This window comes from Cupressus sempervirens, chromosome 9, assembly GCF_028749045.1.
Source record: "Cupressus sempervirens isolate cs-2001-9-10 chromosome 9, ASM2874904v1, whole genome shotgun sequence".
Classification (NCBI taxonomy): domain Eukaryota; kingdom Viridiplantae; phylum Streptophyta; class Pinopsida; order Cupressales; family Cupressaceae; genus Cupressus; species Cupressus sempervirens.
The window spans coordinates 127978382-127998155 of NC_143126.1; the positions used below are offsets into that span (position 1 = coordinate 127978382).

Consider the following 19774-nt stretch of genomic DNA (forward strand, 5'->3'; position numbering starts at 1 on the left):
GAATTGCTAGTCTTAGTGAGTTGCAGTTTACAAGGCTTGAAATCTATTTTAGCTGACTATAAGGAACTTTAAAATTTGATGGAGTAGAAATTTCTAGGGTCTTTTGAATGAGAGAGATATTCTCAAGTAGCACAACACAAGAGCTAGATGGAGGCTTCCACAATATTCCTTGTGTATATGGCTTGGATGAATCAACTCTTGATTTTGGACTTCCAAATCTACCCCTCTTCTATATTGTGTCAAATATTGAGGCTATTTTGAGATGGCAAAAAAGCTCATACATATCAATCAAGTGTACTTAGCCAATTTGGATCCCTCATTTGATTTGAATGGTCCTAAAATGAGATGTGTGTCCTCACAAAGAAATTTGAATGATCACTTGGGAGGACTAGTACATGCATAATTATATATATACATATATAACTATGTACATCTTGAGGAATCCCTTAGATTGGCTCGGCTTGGATGATTTTGGATGATACTAGAATTTACTATCAATGCTAAACCTCTTGTTCTAAAATGATTTTAACACAATAATTATTATGAGATGGCAAAATAGCTCAAAAATGGCAACCAACCATCCTAAATGAAGTTGGATCTTGTGCCCAATTTGCATACCTCCCAAACATGAGTTTTTTTGTATAGGAACCTAAGTGGTCCCTTATTAGGTTTGGCACATGCACAATTTTGGTCTATCATACTATCCAAGCCCCTCTTTGGGACTCTAAGTCAAGTTTTCCTTTTCATTGCAAGTAGTCTAGCACCCTACTCAAATCACTGCCTAGCTCCAAGCTATTGCAGCCCACTGTTGTTTCATATTAAAAAAACTGCCATCATCTTCACTACATACTAAGTTGTATTTTTCTACACTTTGCTATAGCTCACTAAATGCTAATTTAAAAGTCCTTGATTGCCCCAACATAACCCTTCTCCTTGGAAAAGTTATTGCTTTGTATGATGCTAATACTATAGCTATAGGAATTCCCCTATAAGAGTTATTTGTTTAATTCCCACGCTGTTGAAGCCTCCTTCTTGGAGAAGTTGATGCTTTATAAAATGCTAACACTATAACTGGAGGGTCCTCTAATTACCCTAAAAGAGTTATTTGTTTAATTCCCAAGCAGGTGAAGGAAAAACTTTTTGTTGGCCACTATGCCACAAAATTAAATCTCAGCAACCACCACACATCTCTGATTCAACAATCACTACATCCCAGAGTGAATCAAAATTTCACTATAATGTCTCAGTTGTGATAAATGGGAATAATTAATAGGGGTAAATTTAGAAGGTAAGGGGATTGCTCCAACATAACCCTTTTCCTCAGAAAATTTAAAGCTTTATAGAAAGCTAAAAAATGTTGCAAACAAGAACATAGGGGATATTTTTACCCTTCATGATGGTCCCCCTTATGCCAATGAAGATTTGTATATTGGGAATGCCTTGAAAAAGATACTAAAAGATTTTATCAACAGATATAAGTTACTTGAAGGGTATAAGGTGCACTATGTGCTTGCTTGGGATTGTTATGGGTTGCCCATTGAGCTCAAAGTTCTATAGACCATAGACCAAGATGCAATGAAAGAGCTCACACCATTGAAACTAAGAAAGAAAGTTGCTCAAGTTGCCAAGAAAACTATTGATGCTCAAAGGAAATTATTTAGGAGATATAGAATAAAGGGATAGTGGGACAATCCCTATCTAACACTTGCTATAGAGTATGAAGATGCATAGATTGATGTATTTGGGAAAATGTTTTTTAGGGCCACATTTATACAGGCTGGAAACTAGTTCATTGGAGTCCCTTGTCTGGTACAGCTTTGATTGAGGCTGAGTTGGAGTATCTATAGGGAAACATATCAAGAAGTGTTTATGTTTTTTTCAAAGTGGTTAATGTAGCAGAAACAACTCCTAATTTTCTCAAAGGACTTCTACCTAGTTTGGGTTTGGCTATCTAGACAACAACCCCATGGACAATTCCTAGAAACATTGTAGTAGTAGTCAATGGTTAGCTTCTTTATGTAGTGGTCTAGGTAAGAAAAAAATCATCTAAATATACTACTACAAAAGGTGTTAAAAAGTCTATTTTTGAAAGCAGCCAACATATTGTTGTTGCAGTAGATTTAGTTAGTACTCTACAGTTGAAGTAGGGGGTTAAGCTTGATGTGTTGGGAACTTTTTGTCCTTCACACCTTGAAAATTGTAGTTATATCCATCCCTTAGAAAATAGGGAATGCCTTGTTGTTGTGGGTGGAGATTACATAATGACAGAATCTAGAATAGGGCTAGTTCATACTGCCCCAGGCCATGACCAAAAAGATTTTTTTGACTGGCATGAAATATAAGCTTCTAGTACTATCTCCTGTAGATGATAATGGCAAGTTTACTAAAGAAACTAGGCAATTTGTTTGTTTGGATGTATTGGGTGATGGAAATGTGGAAATTTTCAAGAGCTTAGATGAACACTCATGTCTTATCATGGAAGAAGCGTACAAACATAAATATCCTTATGATTAGAGGACAAAAGGCCTACAATATTTAGAGCAAGGAAATAGTGGTTTTCCTTTGTTGAGAGATTCATGCAAGCTATTTTGGATGCTATCAAGAATGTGAAATGGGTTCCTCCATAGGCTAAGAACTAGATAACATCCATGATAGTCAGCTGATCTAATTGGTGCATTTCATGTTATAGAGCATGGGGTGTGCCTATTCTAGTTTTTTATCATGTGAGCTCTGGTAAGCCATCGATGAATAAAGAAACTATAGCACATATTAAATATGTTATAGCCAAAAATGGGAGTGATGCATGATTGTACATGAGTATTGAGGATCTCCTCCCAGAAAGTTATCATAGTGAAGTACAAAACTATAAAAAGGGCACAAAAACCATGGATGTTTGGTTTGATTTAGCATCTTCTTGGGCTATTTTTGTGGAGAAAAGAGATGGACTGGCTTGGCTTGTTGATCTTTATCTTGAAGGAAGTGATCAACACATAGGGTGGTTTCAAAGCTCTTTGTTAGCCAGCATAGCCACTAGAGGATAGGCACCATACAAGAGTGTCCTAACTCATGGGTTTGTATTTCAAGGTTTCTTTTTGTTAGGAATTATTTGTTACTACATTGAAAGATTTTTTAGTCTTTTTCAAATACTAGTTAAAATTAGTTTATGACTAAATGTAAAGAACTCTATAAATATATATTGAAAATAGTTCTATGGAGGAAATTTTCCTTACTCATTCCTTGGTTTTATTTACAATTTTGATACATTTTGTTATTTCTTTTGTCAGTATTTGAAAATTATTTTAACTTGCTATCTGTGACTTTCATTAATTTGCAATGGTACCAAATCATGTTTCTATATATAAATTATAATGGTGTTTTTGTTTTTGAGATGATGGTTGAATGGGATATTGAACTATGAAATGATGTTGAAAGCTTGCAAATGGGGTTGCAAGCTTTGGGTTTAACCATGGAGGAAACTCTGTAGTTAAGCATGCTCAGGCTAGAGTAGTACTAGGATGGGTGAGCTCCCAGGAAATCCTAGTGTTTCACCCCTATGAGCATCACCTAGATCCAATGAGTACTAAGTGTTCCATTTATTCTCATTAGAGATGGATTCATGTTGAATCACTACTCATGAAACATGGTTCAATGGGTTTGACTCAAAATCACATAGCTAAAATCTTGATAGCATTATCACAACATGATTTTGAAATTATTTTTTGTTAATTTCTATATCAGTCAACCACAAACCAACATTAGTATTTCACTGTAGCACAACATCCTATATATAAAAACACCACAGTTTTTAGTTTCAGCAGTCACCACATCCCAGAACAACTCAACTTTTCACCATAATGTTTGGGTTGGGATAAATGGGAATGATTACAAAGAGAAAAATTAGCAGGTAAGGGGAAATCTTAGACAAACTTGGGACCAAAAGAATAAATGGGAAAGATATGAGTGCAATGAATAAAAGCACAATATCTTAGGAGTGCGACTAAATACTATCCAAGTGAAGCTGCTCGTAAATCTAAGAGACAACCTAAAGAAAAACCAAAGACCGGTCAAACTGGAAACAACAATGATTCCATAGGCAACATTATCCAAATCACTACAATTCAAGCCCTATAAACTATAGGTTCTTGAGATTAATTTGGTCACTTTCCCTAATGTTGCTAATGCTATCTTGGAAAACAAAATTTTCAGTCACTATGACCATCCTCATATAGCACAGTTGTGTGAGAAAGCTAGTTTATATATGCATGCACTTCAGGTAGGTGATTCATTGGGAGTACACTTGAGCTTTAATATAGATTGAATATTTTGTATGAAATATTGTCTATATGAGTTTTTGTTGAAACCTTTTTTAGGTTTTACTCCATTTTTCCTTATGTCAAATGGTTTCTTAGGAAATATTTATGCATCACTAATATTGTAAGTTTGGTTACAACACTATACAGAGTTGCCTAATATCAAACATGTCATTATCAACACCCATGCTATTGAGCGACAGGTCTATGAAACATCATGTGCTCTTGAAATTGAATAGAAACTATCAATTCCCTTACTAATTCCAAAACTTTTTAGGCCCTTGTCAAGTTCTCTGGGATTCTTTCTAGATTGTGAGCATTGGAGTGCATGAAAAATCTCCTCCTTGTTAACTTGAGGGGAAATCTCGAAATCATTGTCCAGGTCAAAAGCTTGCAACTTTAATGCACATTTCAAATCAATAATGGATGTATCTTTAATGCATTCAAACAAACTGTTGTGATGCATTGAGGGCTATGTCTAAAAGGTAGGTTCCTATATCAAACACTTATTTTATATGTCGAAGTGGTATTTAATCTATTGTTTTCTATAAATATGTTCTCTATTGATATTAAAGATGAACTATAGGAACTATTATTGGTTGCATTTACAATGGATTTCATGAAATGGTCCTTGGGTTTATGTGAAACAACATTAACACTTAGCTGAAACTCTTTCAAATGAGTTTTATTGTGGAGTTCTTGTTTTACTTTCACCTATAGTGATCTCATACTGTGATTTTCCTTGCAGAGAAGTTTAGTATTATGAGTATATTTTGTAATATTATTTAATCTAGTTTTCAAGTTTTTTGAAATATATTTGATTTCAATTTTTATTCCATTGTAGCAAGAAAAATTACTTTATTGCATACTTTATTACATATACTCAATTGGGCTCTAGTTCATAATTGTCAATGGATAATATTATGTGGTTCTTCGGAGCCCAGTATCTGCTAGGTGTGGAGTGTGGTTTTGATTATTGGGTCAGTGAAATTTTCATTAGGTACTTGTTATTGAACAAGTCTAAGAGCAGCCAGTACTATCATCTTTCAATTTGGACTACCTAATATTGATGGTTTTGTCAATTCCCTAGCTTTGCTCACCACTCAAGCCTACCTAACATGCTGCACCATATGGCATAACTAATGAAACATGTTTAGCAATTTATACCTACCAACCTCTTGACATGCCCTCTCGTAGCTTACATGAATTTCTACATGCCCTCTCCTAGTATTATAAGGATCATCGCTCTGTCCCAAAAATTAGTGTGGTTTAGCTTGGATAGTTTAAATGCAACTAGTCAAATCTTATGTCCAGCAGCCAAATTCCAATCTCACCAATTAAGTTGCATGCTTTACACTGACACTTATTCCTACCTAACATGAAATAGTAGCAACGTCAACCTCACACCATGATACAAAAAGAGACAAGCCTGCATCTTTGCCAACAAACACAATCATCAATATCCAAAACAATAAACTAACATATGGCATGTTCCTTTGCTTTGAATAAAATAATCTCTAAAAAGGTGATTAGAGCTTTTCTTTAATTGTCAATTAGGAGTGGTCGTTCAGCATGGAATCTTTTCCAAAATGCATGATTAAGGCTGTTTTTAGAATTATGATATGTGATAGAAGTGGATAAGATATTGTTATCAACCACAGTTTCCATAAGATGTTCCAATAGTTAATCCGATAGAATATGCTAATGAACCATCAAAGTTGATAAATAAAATGTAGTACAGGGTGGAGAAGGTCTTGACTTTTACTTTCCACCTTTGATGTTTAAAGATTGCATTATTAGCCTTTAGGCGATAACATAAGATTCTACTATACTGCTGACCAGTGCCCCTTGAACATGATGTCAATTCTCTCCCGAATACATAAGTGGTTACTATTTTATCATTTGTGGTATAAAATAAATAAGTTTCAATTAAAAAGAAAATTGCATGGTTTTCTTTTTTGCACCATCACATCTTTGATTTATCCGCTATTTTAAAATCACCAGCATCTTTTAGAGTTTCTAGATATTTATTAAGTGACATTGTCTCCACCATGTTACTATTAAATTTTAGATCAAGTAGCCTGGGCTTGTCTTCATTCAAGAACTTCAGCAGACACTGATACAAACCAAGATGACAGAAGATACAAAACACCAACAAATAAGACTCATAATAAAAAACAATGGTGATTGCAAGAATATGTCATTTTTATCTGTACATGGTAAGGATATTATGACAGGCAGGCTAGAAATGCATTATAATGGATATCCAGTAATCTGGAGATAGTCATCCTATGATCGTAGTGAGGCCCTTGGAACTGTTGGCAGCCCAAACTCATCTGTGGCCTGCAAATTTGTATAGTTCATCACAAAAGTTTTAAAAATAACCCAATTATACAAATTATTATATGGCATTGTAATGAACAAGCTTGACTTTTTAAGTGGTTACATGGATGTCTAGTGCGCAATTTAAGTACCTAAGGGCTGGCTTGTAGAGTGGCCGATGAATGACCAGAAGGCGCTGAAGGCAAGTTGAGTTCAGCATCCAGATCAGAATCTCTATCAGGTTGGAAATATACAGGCATACTATCAGTGTTGGTCTCTGAGCCCATGTCAACTTCTAATGCATCTAGCTCTGTCATAAAGGTTCTATCAGTTAAGACTAGAGAAGAGACATGCTACATTTAAAATCTTTCAATTTCTAAAACTTGGTTTTGATTTTAGATAATTTATTTTGGCTCCTGAAAATTGCTAATATGTTCTCTTATTGTACACAAAGCAGGAGCTTACCACCCATGAGTTCATCTTCATCAATGTCGTCTGACACAGTGTAGCTTCGCCCAAGTGAGTCTTGGATTTCAGAACTTATATCCATTAAATTCATCATTTCATCTTGCATATTCTGCAAAATAGAACAACTTTAATGAATCAGATGAACACGGCCAAATAAAATTGGAAAAAATTGGGCAGGTAGCTGCCATGAAATCTATTATATATATATATATATATATATATATATATATATATATATATATATATATATATATATATGTTTAAGTTGTGATTGTCCTTGTAGACATGCATGCAAAATTAACAATATCAGATTTCCACAATCCATTTGTAATGCAAGTTCATTTTGGATTTAATTGTGTATTTTTTAGCATCATCATTTCAAATCACTCTCTATAATCCATCATCATGATGAGAGAGTGCAGGATGCATGCAAAATGTCAAATCATAGGCAAGGCATGTGAACTATTTTATAGAATGCCTCAAAAAAAATTGACCAGGCATTGGTCAAAATTTGGACCAATGCCTGACAATTTTTTACCAAGCATTGGTCAAAATTTCAACCAATACCTAGCAATTTTTTACCAAGCATTGGTCAAAATTTTGAATAATACCTGGCAATTTTCAACCAAGCATTGGTCAAAATTTTTACAAATGCCTAACAGTTTTCTACCAAGCATTAGTCAAAATGTTGACCAATGCTTGGTAGTGCATTGGTCAAAATTTCAATCAATTCCTAGTATTTTTCTCCCATGCATTTGTCAAAATTTTGACCAATGCTTGGTAGAAATTGTGCTAGGGCTTTTAAAAGATTTTGACCAATGGATTGGTCAAAATTTCAACCAACCAATAAGTTGGTCAAAATTTTGATGAGAAAATTTTTGACGAACTGGTTAGTTGACATTTTGACCAACCTGGGTCAAAATTTTGACAAATATTCATCAAAAAATGAGCTCAAATGTACTAGTGTGCTTTAATTCAATTAGGGTTGGTAAGCACAGCTTCACACCCAACATCAGTAGAATTATTAGAGTTAATCATGACACTAGTACAACATTTTGTTCTAGAGGAAAGGGTAGTTAAAATTTTGATTGAAGAAGTTGTACTGGACCTCTAACCCGACAACATTGCAATGGTCTTTCATCTCCTAAGAGCAAACCAGTTCATAAGACCCTTATGAGGTAGCAAAAGGGTGGTATAGAGAACACCTGAAAGAAGCAACAAAAATAATTCAATCATCTTACCTCATTGAGAAGACTCCTCTAGGGAGGATAGCAGGGAAGGTGGACATGAAAAGGGGATATATGAAGGCAAATATTGGCTATTCCATCATTCTTCTAAGTGGGGTCATGGGTCTACCAGCAATGGGACATTTGAGTGTTTTTATGGTGAACTTTATTGAGACTATCAAGATGGCAAAGATGCCACTAGACTAGGCCACCACATCAAGTGAAAACTTGTGTGAACAATTAGAGGTAGTCAAGGATAAGAAGAAGTTCTATATGACTTCCTACATGGTATATCTACTAATAGAAAGGGCAAAAAACTACCCCAGATTGTACAAAAGAGGTAGCATGCATGATCCCAATGCCTGGCCTTATATTGTTTACCCTCAACTGGTGAGGAAGAAACTCTCAACATAGAGCAAGGAATAAATAATCGTGAATGATGTGTTCATATTCAAAATCATTTGATTCATAGAGGGAGACTATGCAAAGTGGTTATTTGATGAGGCAATAGCACAGATAACAATTCTTGGGGCGTACTACATCCAGTTTAAGACATTCACATATCTATGGGTAGTTGGTGCCTCTATCAATCCTAAGAAGCTCCCTAGATATCCTAGTGATAAATTGGTTTTGTTGGAGATTGCATGGCCGATTGAATTTGCGTATGATAGGGTCAGGAAGCAATAGACACCATGTTGGACATGGCCCTGGGTCATAGGACCATACTAGGTCAAGCAAAAACAAGATATTCTATCTTTTAAGTGGGAGTGGAAACATTATTCCCTTGAGGAATGCAACTCTCCTCGGTCCTATTTTGATAATATTGGGAAAGTTGAGAGTTTGGCTAGCAAAGAGTTCCATCACAAAGAAGCCGTTGAAGACCACTGGATGAATGCAACAAATGACTACGATGTCCATATTAGGGACTATTGTAGGATGACTTTGTATTTGGTAGAGAAGGCTCTCAAAATAACTATTCTAGAGGAAGTAAGGTAGCAAGATTCTTGGGGAGCTACTAGACCCCCTATTCAACTTGAACAAAATCGAAGAGAGACCCATCATGACTACTGAGGTTGACAAGGAGGAGGGCAATGATATTTATCATCAAGTGAGACATGTAATCAGAATGAAAAAGGATTGGATCAAGAAATTCTTTTAGCTTGATCTAATACATAATACTGTGATATTTCACGCACAAGCCTACCCAAAGAAAGGTAGAGGAAAGAAAGTTACAATTCCTACCTTTGCAGCCCAGTCTCCCATCAGGTCAAAGATAGTATACCAACATGATTTCCTAGTTGGATAATATCATCCTTCAGAGAGGAAAGGAAAAGGAAGAGAGCCTTCCCTTAAAGGATTGAAGCAAAAGAGGGTGGAGTGCAAGCACCTCCCTAGCAATAGGAAGAAAGTGTACAAGGGTCTGAGGATATTGGAGCTACTCAAGTCTAGGATGACCCTCAATTGCCTCCCTTTGTGCCCAGCCAATTGAAAGAGGGAGAGATTCAGTAGGTTTCCATTCCTTCTCCACAAGTAGAGCCAACATTCCCTTCTACCTCCATGAAATAGAAAAGGATTACAATCCAAATGAAGAAGAGCCAAAGGCTAACTTAAAGAATGGTGCCTTTCCCATTTGTCCCTAAAGAGACCATTCTAGAAGGAGAAGATGAGGAAGAAGAAGAAGAGGAAGAAGAAGAGGAATAGGTGCCTTTACAAGGATTAGCCTAGCTAGCTAGAGCTATGGAACGGTCAAGGAGAAGTTCCATAATAATACCACCATCTACCCCAAAGGAACCATTGGGAGTCTCTTCTTCAGAAGATAAAGTATAGCAATGGGTGGATGAGTTGAGTGAAGAGGGTGATGACATTTTCAAAATATTAGACTTTGATTTTATGCCCATGGGAATAGAATTGGTTGGGGATAAGATCAGGTATACCCCTACAAGTGAACACCAACTAGAAGAATGGACGTAGATGCCACCAAATTCATAGGGTCCTAATCTTACTCCCCCATCTCCACCACAAATCATAGTGGTAGATAAAGGCTCGGTTACTCCTCCACCTCAAAGTTTAGAAGAAGAATAGGTTCAAAAGGAACCTTCACAAGAGGAGGAACCAAAACAAATGACAACTGATGAAGTGTCAAAGGAGGGACAAGTGGTAGAATATTCTCAACCATCTTCCCAATACACTGAGGTGCACACTATAGGGTCTACAAAAATAGAGGCCACAAAATAAGAGCCCTCACAAAGAGAAAGTACTCTGAGGAGGAGTGATAAGGTAAAGGAGGTAGCAAAACATACTCCTTCAACCTCGAGAGGTAGGCCTTAAGCTAAGTGCATCCCGAGATGTCTTTAGAAAGAAATAATGAGGAGCAAAAAACCATAATTCCATGCTAATGAGGAATACATTTTTGTGTTGGAAGAGATTTTGAACAAACCTGAGTCTCCATTGCATGAGGCAAGACCGTTGGAATTTTTCAACAATACAAGAGACTAGGATTTATTTTCCCAAGTGGTTGTCCCTCCTGAAGATATGGATGTAGAAAGCCTCAGTCCTCAAGACTATTAAATCAAAGAGGTCATGCTTGGGAGGCCCACATAGGATATATCTAGGTTAATGGTAACCATGGATATCAAGGAAGTCTTCAAGAGCATGGAATAGGAAGAGGTTGAACTTTGAACACTTTGATGGCAAAATGAGATTCTAAGGGGATATTTGGCTGAAGTGGTTGGTCCTCTAGATCTTGAGCACCCCAAGGATACATTGAGCACCATACTCAGAGAACAGGGAGTTGTACATGTGGATCCATTTTTGAAAGCTTTTCAATAGTGGTAGGAAAGTTTTGAAGATAAGGAAATTTTGATTATCCATGGGAACTTAGAGTTATTGCATGCTATGCAAGAGAATGTGAATAAAATGGTAGCAATTTTGAAGTAAGACTTTAGCATTGTGGATGAGGTAAGGGCCTAGAGTAAGGGTTTATAAATTTTGCAAGCAATAAAGGGGAAAAGGTACATAATTTTGGTAGGTGTATACACGGTGAAGGAATTATATTTGATTGATGATTGGATAGAGAAGATTGTTGATGCTAATAAAGTAATAAAAACATTACATGCAGAGATCCATAGGCTCAAGGACCAAGCCTGAGAGTGAATTTTGGAAGCAGAGAAGCATTATAGTGATGCATGCTTAATGATTTTTGAATATTAGGAATGAGAGAAGTTTTTGCCTGTAGAGGTAGTAGTAGAGAGTTTTAAGAAGATTTTTTAGGAAGCTGCTAATGATGAAGATATTCGGCAAGCTTTCAGAATAGAAGAAGCCTTGTTAGAATTGGATACCAAACTCAGGGATTTTGCTGACACCCTAATTAAAGTAGATAATTATAGACATAAGATAAAGGAAAAATATGAAGCTCTAGATTTACTATATGTAGCTAAAATTAGTGAGATCATAGAGAAATTTGAGGGAAAACATCCAGACATAGTCTTGTGATGAAGGGGAACAAAACCCAGATGCCAAAATTTCAATTTTGATACTTAGCAAAATTTTGAGATTTTGGACCATTTTGAGGTGCGTAGCTCCATAGATGTGTAGGTCCACAAGTGCATAGGTTTGTAGGTCCACATCTTCATAGGTGCATAGGTTTGCAAGTCCACTTTTCTAGAGGTGCGTTGACAGTTAACTGCTAGTTTGAAAATAGAGCTTTCCATGCATTGAAAATGCATTCTGATGACAATTTAACTCTAACAAATGCCTATTGAAGGATCAACTTCCATTTTTAGCACTTCTTTAACACTTCCACTTCTAGATACTTCCACTTTGACTCAAGGCTCATGCATCCAATTAATGAATAAAAAATGGATGGAGTTCTGTTTAGCACCAGTTAGATTGTTAGTTTGTATATAATTAGTTTGTATTAAATTAAAAAGAATTTTATTGCATGAAGGTATCTCTCAGTCTCAACATAAATTAAGGAGACAATTTCTTATAAATACTACATTGTAATATGTCATTAAGGCTGCCATTATTTTGCAATAAAATTATGCTTTTAGTGCTCATATTTGGAGTGTAGTAATTCTTGCCCAAATGTGTCATATTTTTGTGGATTTATGTTCATGGGATTTTGATTGAGCCAAAGGTTTATTGCTTTGTTTCTGGTTGTGCAATTCATTAGTTTTGGTGTTTGTTATGGTTTTGACAAATTTCAATGACATAACTAGCTTGAGAAGAAATCATCGAATTGTGCCTACATAACTTTTCTTCTTGCATGAGCACACTTTTCATGGTCTTGTGATTTGATGAAGGGTGAAACATCATATGATCACTAAGTTTCTTAATGATGATTGCATCAGTGGAATCAAGGAAGTGTATCAATGGAGTCAAGGAAGCATTGCTCCTTCTTTCATTGGTTACCTACCGATTTCTTTGAAAGCTTAACTCATAGACATGTCATTTTCCATAGCTTATTTCTATTAGGAATTTCAATTTCATGTCATTTTCTTTAAATTTCTTGTTATTTTCTTTGATACCCCCCCTATTAGAATAGGAATTCATACTAGTTGCATTGTTAGATTGCATTCATAAAAAACATAAAAATACTAAAACATAGTTCTTTTCGGTATTTTATTTTTAAGTAGCATGCAAGTTCTTCATCTTATCTAAAATAAAGATGAACTAGAAAATGACTCCTTGTGAACAATCACATTTATCTTCAACTAAATGGATTCTAGTAGGTCATGAGATCAACCTAGAACCTTGGAGTTGATTCACAAAATCAGCTTTTCAAGATAGGAGTTTGCAAGAATTCCTACTATTTAGCATCATGCATAACGACAACTTAATAGGCCCCTATACACAATTATTTTATAGCTTGGTCCTTTTTTGACTCAGAAGAAAGAATTTCCCTATGGAGTAATCATTCCTATTAGGAAGATGATAAATATGGTAAATGAATTGAATGGATTTTTCTTAGGAAAGATGCAATTGATCTAGAATAAAATGAGGATAATTGACATAGGGAACCCAATTTCATTCCTAATATTATATATGCTAATAGAAGCATAAAAGATTGGTAGGAGTAGTCTTCCTCTTTTGAGGATAGTTTGATGCATCCATAGTTTATTTCTTATTGTAATAATGAGATAGTTGTTATAGTTGTCTATGATATGATTGACTTGCTATACATGATCGAATTGGATATGAAAAAAAATGTTGAAGTAAGGGAAATGATTGATGCTAGATGGAGTGAGTTTTTAGATGAAATAAACACCATTTGAGATGTCACCTAGCCAGAGATTGATACAAATATTGCTATCTCGGAGCTTGTGGTAGAGATTAAAGAATTTACATCTAGAGACAGTGACTGAGCATGCAGAAATGTCAAATAATATCAAAAGGGAGGATGACTACTTAATAGAGACATTTTATCTTTGTGGTTTACCTATTGTGGGTGTATTCCTATTACAAACTTCAGAGTTGATCCTAAATAGTAGAACTAACAACTACTCAAATTTTGGTTATCTTCAATATTTCTATTTGAAGTTTTGTCTTATATGAAAAAGGTTGTAGCTATTTTTGAATATACATGCCCTCACATCTGAAGCTTGTTGTAGTCCTTGTCTATAAAAGGATTTCGAAGATGTGGATTGATGGTTTGTGTTTCATTTATTTCATATGTTTATGTAAATTTTTAATTGGTCCATGCATATTGTAAATCAATTCCAAAATTGAATATAAAAAGTATAGTTTTTGGTCTATTGTGTTATTTTATGATAGAGATGATCATTGAGTTGTATATAGTTCAAAGAAATGAATACAAATATTGAGATTAGATTTCACACCGAATCTTGTCTCTTTTTTTGTCTCTATTTTGTTTTTTGAGAAAAGTTTATTAAATTTTAGTTGTAATTCACTCTAAATTGTATTTCAATTTGCTTTTACTGATAATCTAATGGATTATGTAAATGTTTAATGTAAGTTGAAATAATACTATGGTTTTTGTACTCGGTGTGAATGTGTATTCATGAAAATTTAGTGTAGTATACAAATAGACTGACGACCAACTATACTAGACCCAAGATATCATCATCAGAATGTAATCTCTATGAGCATCTCATGTTTCCCTAACTACAACTACAAAAATAGCTCTTAGACCGGCATCCTAGTGATAGTTCTAGAATGGGAGTATGCTTAGAATGTAGATTTACAATGAAAATATGCAAGATCTATGACTAAAATGTAGATTATATGTGAAATACAACTCCTAGAAATGCTCTTGAAATGATCCTGCTATGAACTAACATAAAATAAATGATGCAAAATGATGTGAAAATTCTCTAAACTTACTACAATGAAAATGCTAAAATGATGAGTTCAAATGTGCCTATAGTGCAGATGCATAAAAAATTTGGGTCCCTTGCCTCTTAGATTTCCCTCCTAGTTATAGGATTTTGGATGAGTTTGGGGTAAGAATCAAGATTTTCACCTTTGACTCAGGGTGAAAGTGAAACTGAAAATATCTCATAAGAGACCAGGAGGAAGAGTCCAATAGACTTGATTTTGAGGATAATGGAGGATATTTCTAATTCTTTTAAAATGAAAAAGGGAGATTTTCAATCTTGTGAGGATAAATGATTTTATTGATTTAATAAATGTCTTACTTATTTTCAACTTTTTTTTCTTTTTCCACCTTTTTTTGAATCTCATTTTATGAATTTGAATTATTTTTCTCCTCTTTTAAAGTTGATTTAATTCTTGTCAATTTGATAGGTGATTAATGATCTAATCTAATTTTTGATTTGAAAGTTTGTTTTATTTCATCTATTTTTATCTTTAATTTGTACTAATTGATCAAAATTTTGTGATTTAAGTCTTTGCCAATTTTTGTGTGTCTACAAATGCCCATCTTTGAGCTAATATGCAAAGCATATTAGTTCAAAGACTATCTTGATTGTCTAATTTTAGGTCAAATTCTGATGATTGGATGTCTATTCGATGATGTTTTGATATTTTGTCATTGTCATGGTCTCTATCTGTTGATGGTTTGGTGTCTCATTGTTGATGATTTGATGTTTTTATTGTTGTTGATTTGATGTTTTGATTGCTATTGATTTGGTGTTGCAGCATTTTTGCTTGGATATCTCAGTTTTGGTACACTTGATGTTTGAAAATTTTGGCTGGGCAGGATGTTTTTGATTTTGGTAAAAATTTTGATGCCCCATTTTGAATGCTCTGGTTTGATTTGATGTTTAAAATTTGGTTGTGGTAGGACATTTTTGATTTTTTGGAAAATTTTGATACCTCGGTATACTACCCCCTCATAAATGAAATTGGAAAATAGGATGTGCAAAATAGGGACGTTCCAATTTTATTGCTAAAAATTTTTATTGAGAATAGTTGATAGGGAATGTGTAGTCATGAAGTGATTTATAGAATCAATTAGGTAATGTTGATAGATAGAAAAACTAGCCCCCTCAAGATATAGAGTAGGGAAAACTAGCATGTCCATCTAAGGATAGAGAGTAGGACACATAATTGGTTCAAGATAGAACCATTAGCTGAATAGCTAGATGTTGAGATTTGATTGATGTAGGATGATCACTTGTGATGAAAAACTAATGTCATTGTTTAGTGTTCAATTTTTCGAGATGAGATGAGTGCCCCCAGTGAGCAAGGACCTTCGGATCATACATAGATAGATGATGTATGTAGTGTGAGATAGGGTTTATTTGGTGAGCTTTTGTGTTTATTCTATTCGTTGGGCATGTATATCATTTATGATGAGGATACTTTTAGGTTGATGATGATGACCTTTTGATGTTGATGTTGATGACCTTTTGATGTTGATGATTCGATCTTTTTGATTTATGAGATATTCAAGCTTGTTGATGTTCAGACTTGTGCACTTGTTATATCATGGACTTACATGTGCATGTGATTGTATAAGTGGATGGATATGGTAGCAGTGGATGCAGATGTGTATATATATGTGAGTGATTAATGTAGATGTATCATGATTCAAAATAGATCGTATGGCATGAATAATGTAATGAAAATGTGATATGGTAAAAGAAAATTTCATGCAATGAATTGAAATGTAACATGATGTAATGAAAATGATTTGTAATGTAATGGAATGAATTGTGAAAAATGAATTTTAATGAGGTGAATGTCATGGTAATGTAATGAAATGTGATAAAAATGTGTGGAAAAGAAATGATATATGATGAAATACAGTGTGATTTAATGAGATGAAATAAAATAGAATGAAATAGGTAAAGAAATTAAAATGCAATGAAATGAGTAATTAAATGAAATGAAATGGGAAATGAAATGAAATGATAAGTAAGGACATGATAGTTAATGAAATGGGAAATGATATGTAAGGACATGATAGTTAATGAAATGAAATGAAATGGGAAATGAAGTGAAATGATATGTAAGGGCATGATAGTTAATGAAATGATAAGTAAGAGGTGATGGATTCAAATAGGGAACAAAATAAAAATGAAATGAAATGATATGTGAGGCCATGGTAGGCAATAAAATAAAATGAAAGAAGTATTGAAATGAAAGGAAATGTGATAGGTAATGGATTGAAATAGGTAACAGAATGAAAATGAAATGACATGACATGTAATGTAATGCAACAAAATGGATAGTAAAAGGGAATGGAATGTCTAAGGAACAAAATGATATATGATGAAATGAACAGAAGTAATGAAATGTTGAAGGAACAAAATGGTATATGATAGGATGATATGGAATAATGAAGTGGAATGAAATGTCTAAGTGTGGGGCTGGGATGAAAGGCGATGAAAAGATAAATGGAAGTGTGATAAAATGGGATGTGACAAATAAGGGGTGAGTGAAGGTGAAAATGGAAGGAAATGAAATTGTTTAAGATTCAAAGGCTATGAGGTGGAGTGTCAAATTTTGAGATTCAAAAGCCACAAGATGAATGGATGATATTGCAACATGAAGTTGATGGAGGATGAGAAAATATGATGCAACGAATTAGATGAAATGGAAGGTGGTTAAATGAGATTGTTTGAGATTCAAAGGCAATGCAAGGCAGCTGATGAGGTGGTGAAAATTGGTAGTGAATAGAAGTGTCTGAGATTCAAAAGTCACATAACACAATGATTGGAGTGGAAAGGTGAATTCATGAAGTGTAATGATAGTGTGGATGGGATGAAGAAACAATGTCCATGATAGTCGAGTGCTCAAAAAAACATCCTAAGGTTGATGTTGATGTTGTTGTCCATTTTTTGATAACAAGTCATGAAGTTGTTGATTAATGTTGGTGAATTGCATCTTAATTTATGTTCCAATTGTTTTTTTTCAAGGGACCCAAGATGGAAATGTAAACTAGATGAATGCAACTAACTGTCACTTTTTTAAAGAGATGCAAACTAATTGTTGTGATAGAGTGTGTGATAATGAAATTAGGCATGCAAATAGTCACTTGTCAGATAAAAGACCTCACGTAAGGTAGCATACAAAATTGGTCAAGGTACACATGGCATTCCATTCGAGATGAGGCACTTATAAGTGGACACCAATAATGTGCAAAACTAAAGGATCATAGGAGTTAAACAATGAAAAACCAATAAAAATATCATGACTTCATCCTAGTACCTCTAGTCAAACACATCATTAAGGTACTAAAATCACATGATAGCATAGAAAATCATTATTTGTGAACTAGGCATGCTTCTAGTTGTGTGTAACAATGTCAAGTTTGTTCAATTTTTCTTGGGAGCAATTGTTGTACTAGGAAAACAAGAAGGCATGGGATGTGTCAGCGATGATTTAGCAACAAAATCCTATGGTCAATGTGCATCAACAAAAAATTGGGTGGTTGAATGTTGGAGCCAAGGGTCAAGTGTACTAGGCACTAGTGCAGTGGGATGCAAAGAGTGGATATGTGGAAGCCTAGAATAGAAAAAGTCTTAGGAGAGTAACGACTATAAGGAGATGAATAATATGGGAATGAACCAAGGAAAAGTGAAGAGTAGAATGCAATTATTGGATGTATTGAGAAGTTGTAGGAATCATGCAAGTGAAAATATGTCAAGCTCACCAGATCATTTGCAGCAAGAGAGTGATGCTATCAAGTGAAGGTGGATGAGGCAAGGGTGAAGAGCAAAGCATGTTCAACGAACCTTTGAGTAGTGGGTGGATCGATTGAAACTCTAGGTGTTAATTTTAGGTCTAGATGAGGCAAGTTAGTCAAGACAAGGGACAACACAACCCAAGGAGGTGGGGATGGAGGCAGAAGAAATGCCCTTGTCAGTTGTAATGATGTTATCAGGGCCTATAGTGCAATAAGTGTTGTAGGTGGTATTAGATGATGGGCTAGTGATGCAGGTGGAGAATAGTCCACCTAAGAAGACAAAGAGTGTGTCGAGAGAAAAGGAGGAGATGGGGAAAATAAAATCCCCTAAAAATTTTGTGGGAGAAACTTTGAAGATTTGGGGGGTTTTAGTGGAGGTGAAATAATGAGTGGGATGCATCGGTGGATGAGCCTCAGGATGTCAAGACAAGGGTCAACAGAAGGGAGAATGAGCGGTGTAAATGTGGGGGAGCCACAACTAGAGGTGAGAGATGAAGATCAATCATTATAGGACATGGAAGGATTATAGAGACTATTAGCTATAGAGAACGTAGAACAGAGAATGTAGAACAAGAAGTTACATTTTTGCTGGGATTGATGGAGAAGGTGCAGGAGGATGGGGTGCAAATGGAGGCAAGATGACTATAAGCAGTGGTGGATGCAGAGTGGATGCAGGTGCAATCACTAGAGATAGCATTGTGTGTAGAACATGCACAAGTAGAGGGAAGTGATGCGAAATGTAGTCTAAATGATCATGAGTTCAATAGTTGCAAGAATCACTAAAGATGGCATAGGTGGGTTTAGATAGCACTCGAAATGAGTTGGTGCTATTGTAGTTGCAGTCTGAATCTTTTAGGGAGGTAATTGCAAAGGTGAACTCCCTGGCATTGAAGTTCTAGGAGTAGTTAGTGTTAAGTGAGGGGAAGGTGAGGCAACTGTAGTAGTTTTTGGGTGAGGCAAAAGTGGAGATAGATCAGTGGTGAATGATGACTGATCAGATGCAATAGTCGTGGGATATGGCCCACTAAGTGATCATTACACAAAGGGTAAGTAAGTTGGTGGAGAATATGTCTGTGGAAATGCACCAGATGAAAAAGGTACACTAGGAAGCCTCTTATTGGATGGGACATTATTATCAGGCATTCCTGAATGAGGACCAATGAGAGATGTAGTTTATAGATAGGGAATTTACACATTTTTTGAACACACAATTATGTGGTGGGAGGTTTCCAATTCCCATGGATACAGTGTGGGTATGGCGGGGGTTGACACTAGGAGCATCTTTGTCTAGAGCTAGGCTAGAAGAGACACCATTAATTAGACATCCTATT

The 19774-nt window shown here is 35.1% G+C and overlaps 1 pseudogene; it reads left to right on the plus strand.

Moving 5' to 3' along the window:
* Window positions 1-3418, plus strand: part of LOC149537864 (isoleucine--tRNA ligase, chloroplastic/mitochondrial pseudogene) — a 105715-nt pseudogene extending 102297 nt beyond the window's left edge.
* The last annotated feature ends 16356 nt before the right edge of the window (window positions 3419-19774 follow it).